A 10,163-nucleotide genomic window follows, 5' to 3' on the forward strand; every position below is an offset into this window, starting at 1 on the left:
GGCCCCTCCCTCCCTCCCTGGCACCCCCGCTGCAGCAGGGGGTCAGGTGAGCTCCTGCACCCAGGGCAGCGCAACCAGCAGCAGGTCTGTGAAGGCCACGAAGGTGAACCTGGCACAGCACCTAGGCAGGGTGTGCACCGTGGGCCAGGCTAGCACTGCCGCCTCCAGGGTGGGCACCAGGAACGCCCAGGGTATGGGCCTTGGCCCAACCGTGTCCGCAGCTCAGGGTCCGTGTGGGTGCCAGGCCCACCACACAGGTGGGAGAGGGCATCCAGTGGGTCTGGCTGTGAGCAGGGGTCAGGCGAGCAGGGACCTGGAGCCGTTGGCCCCTGCTGCCCCCGCACTCCTGCAGGAGGCCGAGCCGCATAGGTGTGCTTAGGTGCTGAGGCAGCGAAGGCCTGCGGGACAACCAGGAGCGGCCAGCGGTGCCCTCGCTCTCTCGCTGGCCAGGAAGGTGGTGCCACTGACTAGCACGTGGGACACAGATGTGGCAAACAGGGCAGGTCCTGATCTTATCTAGCACCAGCTCAGGACGGGCAGCCTCCGTGTGCAGCCTCGCCCCAGGGCAGCGCAGGGTGGACGTGGGGACCAAGCTGGCTGTACCACCTTGGGCAGTCGCTTGGTGGCTCTGAGCATTGGACTTCAGATATGTGCGGTCAGCTCACACCTGCCCTTGCTCTTCATAAAGAGCTGTCATACCTTAGAGCGCATGACAAGAAAAAATTTAAATTAATTAAAAAAAAATTTTTTTCCTCAGTACCAGGGATCGAACTCAGGTCCTTAAGCTTGCAAGACAGGGGGTGGCACCACTGAGCTAAATCCCCAGCCCTAAATTACCTTAAATCAATTGCAAATCGTTTTTCCACACCTGCTCTTTACACGCACAAGCACTGCATGATCCACAGAGTGCTTCAGAAGGCTGGTTTTCCTGCAGCCCCGCCTGGCCTGCCTCCTGCAGGCTCTGGCTCCCGTCCAGCTCAGGACATCCTGACAGACATGGCCCTGTGCGGGGACAGGCCCCTTCGTGTGTTCCTGTGCATGGGTGGGCGCAGGCCGGAGGGCTCAGGCTCGGGGAACCCTGGCCGCCCAGGACACCGCAGCAGCCACGGAATCTCAAGGGCAGAGGCCCTTGCCCTCCGGTGGAAGCCACAAACCCAGACTCTGTCATCTCCTGAACTTTTAAGATTGGAAACTATTTCAGTGTTTCACCAATGTGGTAAAAACCCAACAAGGCGAATGTCAGGGCCAGTCACGCCCCTGTGTGCAGCTCCTGGGCGGGCAGTGCGGGGTGCCCGGGCCCTGGCGTCTCCCGCAGCAGCCCCAGCACTGGCGCACAGAGGCCATAAGGTGCGTGCCAGCCAGGGCTGCTGCTGGGCGGCTCCGCCTCCTCCGCCTTGGGCCTGTGCCCCTGGCGGCCACCCAACTGCACGTCCCTCACACTCCTGGCACCTGGCACAGGTGAGCCTGTGCAGCTCAGGCAGTGCGGGCAACATTTGTCTGGCACATCCTCCACCACGCGGTGCAGGCTGCCTTGGCCGGGTCCCTCCAGCTCGGCTCCCTGGTGAGGGCACGGGGTCCTCTGCCGTGCGTTGGTCCCAAAAGACAAGCAGCGCACGCGGCGGGCACCGAGACAGCAAGGTGCAGCTGGGTACGGCGCTGGAAGGTGTCAGCGCCTGTGGTGAAGGCGCCCTCGCCTTGGCCTAACGTCAGTCAGCTGAGCTCCTCCCTCCAGCGGCCCAGGGGTGGCGTCTGCACTTTCCGTGGAGGTCGGATGGTCCGGGACCCCTACCCCTACGCGGGGCACTGCCCTGGACGGGACACAGATGGCTGGGAGGGACAGCCCAGGGGGGAAGGGGCCGCTTGCCTGCCTAGCCGAGCCCACGGCTCACTCCGCCCTGCCAGCCAGTGGCTGCAGACGAGGGGACAGCGAGAGCGACCGGGGGCCACGGGCCAGGCCTGCGTGAGGGAGGGGGCCCCGCGGCTCCCTCCAAGCCTCCTTCTGCCCAGCACAGGGATAAATTAGTAGCTTTGACTGCGGCAGCAGAACTGGGCATTCACACTGAGCTACATCCCCAGACCCATTTTTAATATTTTAATTAATTAATTAATTAATCTTTTTGGTACCAGGGATCGAACTCAGGACCTTGCACTTGCGAGGCAGGTGGTGGTACCACTGAGCTAAACCCCTGGCCCTTTAACCCTATTTATTCTTTATTTTGATTAGGGCCTCCCTAAATCCCCCAGGCTGGCCTCCAACTCTCCCGACCCTCCTGCCTCAGCTTCCGAGTGTGCTAGATTTACAGGTGTGCACCACACCCCTGGTGACAACCACCTTTTATTGGAAGCGTCCATCAGGGCCCAGGCAGGCTCACAACGCAGAGCTGCTCCCTCTGGCCACTTGCTTTCTCAGACACTCGCATCTCCACACCCGTGCGGGCGCACACTCGCACACCCCCGCTGGCAGTGTGGCCCCAAAAGGCACCGCTCACAGTGGTGAGCAGCTGAGGCTCCATGACAGCGCCCATCCGAGGCTTAGCGGCAGGACGAGCGCTCTGGTCCCTGTGTGACCCAGGGTACCGTGGCCCAGCCCGGTGTGAACCCTGTGTCCTCTGGGGGCCACACTTGCCCTCCCCAGCGGCCCAGGACGTCATGGGCACGCACGCGCATGCACACACACGTGTCTCGCCAGGAGTCCCCAGCGCTCCCGTCCGCCCAGCCAGCCTGGAAGGGGCCATGCCGGGCACACACGGAGGTCCTGCCTTTGTCCTCAAAGCTGGTACTTCCGGTCCCTTTCCCTGCCCCTTCCGTTCATTTCTTTCTGCTTTTTCTGTTTCTGGTCCTGCAACTTGAACCTGCGGCCCCCACACTGAGGTGAGTACAGTCCCAGCCCAGGCAGGGCTCAAACTCACAACCCTCCTGCCTCAGTCTCCCAGAGGGCTGGGATTACAGGCCTGCACCACCCGACCTGGCTTCTCATTCCTTTCTCAGGAGAGCCGGGTCCCGAGCCCCCAGCTCGAGGGCATCTGCCCTCACTTCTTAGAAGGCCAAGGCCGCGCCTGTGAGCAGTTACCTCCAGGCCCTGCTCAGGGCCGGGCTCGCACACACCCTCGGTGAAAGTCGCTTGTTCCTGTCCTGCTCTGAGGAAGAGCTTCTGTCCCTCCGGCACCGATTAGACAACTCTGGACTCTGAGGTGGTGTGGGTGACCATCTTGTCTGTGGTCGGGTGGGCCCAGACCGTCTTGGGGAGCAGGAGCAGAGTTCAAGGGGTAGCTGGGCTGGGGCCAGGCATCAGTCCTCTTCCCCAGACTCCAAGTCCTGTGTGCCCCAGTGGCATTTGATGCTGCTCACCATGCGTGCCCCACGGAATGCTCTTTTCTCTTGCCTCCCACAGTCCTGCAGCTCCTGGTTTTCATACCTGCTGAAACTTGAGATCCTCCTGCCTCAGCCTCCCAGAGTGCTGGGATTATAGGTGTGCACCACTGTGCCCAGCTGTATGGAAATCCTGAGCAGTCCTTACCAATAGGCTCCTCTCCGAGCCATCCTCTTCCTAGGGCCTTCCTCATCTTTCCAGGGGCTCTGGCCGGAAATGTACCCTTCTGTTCCAGACTCTCCCAAACCCTGGACCCGCCACCCACAGAACTTGTAGATTCCTCCTTCAGAACCCATGCAACTTGTCCCCTCTCCCCATGGCACTGCCTGATGGCCTTGTTCTAGTCACCTTCATCTCCCTCCTTTTTTTGGTACCGGGGTTTGAAATCAGGACCATTCGCTTGCCAGGCAGGTGGCGGCACCACTGAGCTAAATACCCGGCCCCTCACCTTCATCTCTTTCTGCTTAGACCACTCCCCAACTGAGTGTCAGGGTCCCTTTCAGGATGTCAGATTCCCCACCTTGCTGACCCCTCCATCAGCCACCACGTCTCCCACCCTGGCCAGTAACACCAGCCTCCTGTGAGATCCTCAGAGTGCCAGGTCCTCAACCCCAGGACCTTTGCACACACTGCCCTTCTAAAATGTTCCTGCTCTCCCTCTTGCCCTTTGCCTACCTAATCGGTTCACCTTCTGGCCTTAGCTGTGCCCTCTTCAGAGGAAGTGGCTCTGAATGTCCTTTCCCAGGAAGTCCTCCTTTTTCACCTCTTGTGCCCGCCCCCCCCTTACAGATCTCGGCTAGTTTCTCTGTAGCTCTGTTGTTCCACCCTTCCTTTACCTGCAAGTGGGGGTGGGGAACCTCACTCCTTCAGGTCTGACTCGAGCCAGTGCCCCCCAGGGTCTCAGTGAGAAAGCAAGGTGGGGTGTCACCGGAGAGCTCCTAGGCAGTGTCCCCCAGGTTGCTGCGATTGAGGGACCCAGGCAGGCCTCCGCAGAGGACCTCATGGGGGGAGCGGAAGGGGTCCCGGAAGTCCGCCGAGTTCCTTCTGCCCAACAGGGGCTGGCGATGCCGCCCCAATTCTGCAGGAGGGGAGGCGCGCTGAGTCTGACCTCGCCGGCGGCCCCGCCCACCTTACAGCGCCCCGCCCAGCCGCCCTGGCCCACCAATTGTGTTCTGCTCTTCTGCCGCACCCACCGCCTCGCCCCGCCCCACCTCAGGACTTCTGGGGTGCTGGGGGGCCACGGACCCAGGACCTAGGTTAGCGTAGCACGAGGGACCCTGCGAGGGACGCGTCCCCTCGGTGGCGCTTACCTGGGGAGCCCAGGCCAGGGTGGCACAGAGCCTGTGCAGGCTGTGAGGCCCCATGCTCGCCTGGCGTTGGGGCAAGAGCGCCGGGTGCCGGAGCAGCCACAGGTGTCCAGCCCCCCCCCCACGTCTCACGTCAGGGACCGTGAACTTCCACAGGGGACAAGAGCTCCTGGAGCAGCCCCCACTTCTCTAACCAGGTCATTGCCATGCACTAAAGGTTGGAAAAGTCCAGCCCCCCTAGACTCTGGGAGGCTGAGGTAGGACGGCCACAAGTTGGAGGCCAGACTGGGCAACTTAGCAATTTAGACCCCAACCAAAAATTTTTAAAGGAAGCTGGTCATGGTGGCACACACATGTGATCCCAGCACGCAGGAGGCTGAGGCAGGAGGATCGCTGAGGCAGGAGTTTGAGGCCAGCCTGGGCTACATAGTGAATTCAAGGGCAGCCTGAACTATACAGTGAGACCCTGTCTCAAAAGACAAAAAAACAAAAAACAAACATTTTTAAACGAAAAAAAGTGCTGTGTCTGATGCAGGAACGTGGGGTCTACAGGAAATGTTGGGGACCCTGACTCAGCTGGCCCGACAAGGGAGGGGTCTGAGCTGGGGGCTCTGTCCCAGGGTTTCTGCTGAGCCCCTCCTGTGGTCAGAGCCTCAGGCCAGCTCTCAGCCTGGATGGAGCTGCAGTGATGTTTAAGCTTCCCCTTCCACTCTCCTGTGATGTGGGGATGTGGGTGCTGGGGGCCCTGGGGCACAGGCACGCGCTGCAGAGGGCTGGCTGTGCTGTGGGCAGGGGGACAGTGCACTCGTGGGCCCCACTCTCCTTCCAGCTGGCGGAGCCCCCAACCGGGGCCCCCGCTGTCACCCCAGGGCCCGGGTGCAGCTGATGTGGGCTTCCGGGAGCTGTGCCCCCACCTGCACTCTGTGGCACACACGTCTGGGCACCTGGCTCGCCCTGGACACGGTGCCACCCAAGATGGCACAGGGGTCGCCGGGCCCAGACTGTGCGTGCACCCTGAAAGCATCAGGGGGGTAGGGGCTCTGGCGGCTGAGTGTCGGGGCAGCCCCTCCCCACCCGGGGTGGGCATGGTGGCTCGGCTGCCTCAGGCGGTCACACAGGACGCAGCAGGGGAGGGGACCCAGGGAAGGCACATCCTGCTGATGGGCAGACACACACACACACGCACACGCACGCACGCACGCACAGAAAAGCACAGGAGGACCCTAGGGCACGCACCCGCGTCTGCGTCTCCACACAGCTCCTGCGCGCTCCGCCTCACGCACCCAGGCACACCTGCCTCTTGGGAGCACCCGGCAGTCTCCGCACTCCTCTCAGCGCCCCCAGAGCCTTACACGTGCACCTCAGATGAAGCCGAAGCTCTGCCAAGAAGATCGGGGTGCAGTGAAAAGAAGGAGCCAAACTGGGGGAGCAGAGCCCGGAGCACCACCTGCCTCTTCCCTGGAAGGGTTCGGGTTCTCACCACAGCCAGGCCCCACCCGCCCCCACAGGCTGGGCCTCCGGCCCACTCACTGGCTCTGAGCTCTTGCTCCTGAACCTGGCTCCCCAAAACGCCCCGAGAGGATGGTGGCTGCTCCCTGCAGCCCGTGTGGGAGGTGAGCGGGGAGGCCTCAGACAAGGGGAGCACCGGTGTGGACCCCAATGCCACAGGCGTCCTCACTCCTTTCCCGGGTCTGAGCTGCGTCAGCTCCCCGGGCCCTCAGGGGCACTGAACATCCGATCTGCTACCGGGAGCCTTCGGCCCAGCCCCGGGGACGCCGTGTGCCAGTGCAGCCTGGGGCCCGGCCGGGGGCACCCAGGGCTCCCCAGCTACTGCAGCCCCCAGCTCTGTTCTTGGGGAGTACCCACCCAGCCTGGTGCTGGGGTCCCTCCCTTCCAGAGGCAGCTGACTGCAGTTCATCTGAAGATGACTTTTGGGGCCCACGGTGGCAGGAAAAGGATGGGGCTCAGGGCTGGCAGCGCCCCAGCCTCCTCACTCACCCAGCTGCATGCTCGGCCCTTCGCAGCCACCACACAGGAGACAGAAGCACGGAGCAAATGAAACCCAGCCAGAGTGGAAGGAGGGGAGGGAGCGAGGGAGGGAGGGAGGGACTCCCCGAGAGGAAGGAGCTGGCTGCTCCCTGGGCCCCTCCAGCCCTAGGCCACCCAGCCGGTCACCCTGCCCTGGGGCACAGGACTCAGGTGGGGATGGGTGGGGGGAAGACCTTGCTGCTGTCCGTCCTGCCTCAGCCTCGCCTCCTGGCCGGCTTTCCTCTCTCCCCTGCCCATGCCTTTACAGTACCTGCTTTTGCTGAGGGTAAACAGGTTCAGGTGAGCTTCTGGCCACAGAACCTTTGCCTCAGGGTGGCAGAAAGAGCCCAGGTCGAGCCTGGGACCTGCTACTTAGAATGGGGCACCCAGCACCCTGCTGAGACTCGACGCCCCTCCGCAGCCCCTCCTCCCTCCTGCTGGAAGTTACCTGCCACTCACCTGTGCACCTGGCTGGAGGGCGGGACAGGAGGCGGCCTGGCTCAGTCTGCATTCCAGACCCCAGCCCTGTCTCCGGCAGACAAAGGCCCGGAATCTCCAGACCTGACTGCCAGGCAGCCAGAAAACAGGTCTGTGAGACACGGAAGGGCTCCGGGCAGGAGAGGAAGGAAGCCCAGGCCAGAGCGCCTCACCACAGGCAGGATGGCCAGGGTCCCTTGGGGGAGGGTGACATCGGGGAGGGGGGCGCTGCTGTCACCTGCCCTTGCCAGAGCCTGAGGGGCCCAGGAGGTTCTGGAGGAACAGGGCAACCTCAGGTCAGAGTCAGCGAGGAGGAGGAAGCGGCCACCCCGGAGGTGCCCGGGCCTCTGATGGGACTGAGATTAATCCATCTGTGGTGTGTGTGCACCTGTGTGTGTGCACCTGTGTGTGTGTGTGTGTGTGTGTGTGTGTGTGCATGTGCGCGTGCGCGACTGATGCCAGTGACTCAGGTGTGAGCTGAGCGGTGGCCTTTGATCTCGGGGTGGCGGCAGGCAGAGGCTTCCAGGAACAGGAGTGGAGGGGCCGTGTGAGCAGGAGCTGGGGTGGCCCCCACTGACACTGACCCTGGCCGTCCTGGGTCTCCTATGTCCACCTGCCCTGAGCAGTTCAGTAGCCAGGGCTGAAGCCATTTCTCCCTTCCCTGGCTTTCTGAGTTTTTTGTTTTGTTTTATTTGTTTGTTGAGGCATGTTTTGCTCTGTAGCCCAGACTGGCCTCAAACTCCTGATGATCCTCCTGCCTCAGCCGCCCACCTGCTGGGATCGCAGGTGTGCACATCTGTCCTTGCCAGGGTTAGGGGTGAGACAGGGTCTCGAGTCGGATGCCAGGACCGCAGCCCACTGTGTGCCCTTGGGTAGGTGGCTGATCCTCGCTGGAGTGCAGGGTGGGGGCTGAAGTCGTCACCTGCAGGTAAGTCACAGCATCCCCAGCCACCCATGTCCCTGTACCCTGTCCAGACCCAGCTCTGCGCCAGAGGCTACAGCATGGAAACCCGGGCCAGCACCTTGGTCTCTACAGGTGTGGAAGATCCAAGCACACTTGGCCTGCACGTGTGTGTGTGTGTGTGTGTGTGTGTGTGTGTGTGTGTGTGGTGGTCAGTAGGGTCACTGGGGACAGGTGGGGTGGACGGGAAAGTGAGGGGTCCCCACAATGTTGGCAAGAGAACCCCAGAGCTGGGTCTGGCCAAGGAGCTGTCTCCATCTCTGTCCGTCTCTGTCTCCCTGTCTCTCTGGCCCTCCACGCCTCCCTCTCTCCCACCCACGAAGGGACAGGAGTGGAGAAGTTCCGCCCACCTGTGATGCCGCCCCTCTGTGTGGATGCTGCAGCCCCACAGCCCCTGATCAGTGGAACAAGCACCCTTCCTGGTGCCGCTGGAGGCTGAGGGCCCCCCTTGCTCCTGGCTTTGGCCTCCCTGGGGTGGTGTGGGGGTCCCCAGCCGGAAGCAGGGCTCAGGGGGCTGATGACCCCTGCTCCCCCTTGCCCACTCTGCCCACCATGGGGCAGTTGCTGTCTTGGGCCCCAGGGAAGGACATGGGAGAAATTCTGCACGAGAGAGTACTGGGCGTCACAGCCTGGGGGAGCCCAGACTCAACCAGGCCAGTGGCCCCAGAGCCCCAGGCTGCCCCAGGCCAGAGCTCCCATCTGCTCCCCGCTGGACTCTGGGTGCCCAGGGGCAGGCTGAGCATGGGGAGGGGCACAGGTGCCCCTGATGGACCCCAATTTAACAGGCCGGTGCCAGGCAGGGTGGCTCCTGGGAGAAGATAAGATGGTAGGCCCCAAACCAACCCAGCTGACAGGGTGTCAGCTGCCCCCTCAGCTCCCACCTGGGGCCCCACTTCCAGCCGACACTGAGCCTGCTCTGCCGGACCAGGTCCCAGAATCCACCCCTCCATGCCACCCCCTCTCTTTCCCATGCACCCCTCAGTCTCACTCCTCCCCTTTGCCAGGGATACCAGAAAACACACTACTCCTGCCCAAAATGCTCCAGTGCCCTGGCGGCACACGCCTGTGATTGGAAATAGTCAAGAGGCTGAGGCAGGAGAATTGCAACATTTGAGCCCAGCCTGGGCAACTTAGCAAGACCCTATCTCAAAATGAAAGAGGGCTGGAGTTGCGGCTCCAGGGCGGAGCTCTTATCCGGCACGTGCAAGGCTCAGAGTTCCGGCCCCAGCCCCACAAAACAGAAAAGAAAGTGCTTGGGCGCCAGGTGTGGACGGCAGTCCACCTGCACGCTGGGGCCCTGCAGACACAAGGCCCCCAGGCGCAGCCTGCACCCCATGGCCTGGCCTACATCCTCCACCCGAGTCACGTTGGGGCTGACAATCCCGTGCACACACGTGCACTCACACACACCCACGTGTGCGCGCACCCAAATGTGGCTGCATGAACTCCGGGCTCCGCCCCTCCCCCTCACCGAGCACCCCCGCTGTCCCCCCTTTCCTGCTGCCCTCACGGCACACCTGTGCTCCTCCGCCTGCCTCCGCCCCAAGTCAGACTCAGTCTGCTCAGGGGCTCCGTGACCCCGGCTGGCTGTGCTCTTGCAGGGGACGCAGTAGGTGCCCGTGAGTGTCAGCCAGAGGACACGCGGCTCCCAGGCACAGCACCAAGCTGGGCTGCGAGGGGGCACTGGGCGCTGCGGCACCGGCGTCCACTCTGCCTGTCAGCCAGCATCTCCTTCAGGCACACAGCCACCCGTTCCCCAGAAATCTGCCTGGCAGCCAGCTGCCCCTGCAGTCACCCAGCCAGGGTCAGGCGGCCAGGAGTCGGCCGCAGTGAGGGAAGAAGCCTCCCCGTCCCTCCCCAGCACCCAGCACCTGCAGACCCGGCCCTCAGAGTCCAGAGCAGGGCCCTCGAGGGGAGGCCTTGTCTGAAGGCTCACCCTGCGGGGGGCTTGGCCCTCAAGGTCCCCAGGAGACCTCCAGGCCCCACAGGGCTCGGGCCACACCCCACACACTGACCTGGC

This window comes from Fukomys damarensis, unplaced genomic scaffold (genome assembly GCF_012274545.1).
Source record: "Fukomys damarensis isolate Sample0158 unplaced genomic scaffold, DMR_v1.0_HiC HiC_scaffold_13, whole genome shotgun sequence".
Taxonomy (NCBI): domain Eukaryota; kingdom Metazoa; phylum Chordata; class Mammalia; order Rodentia; family Bathyergidae; genus Fukomys; species Fukomys damarensis.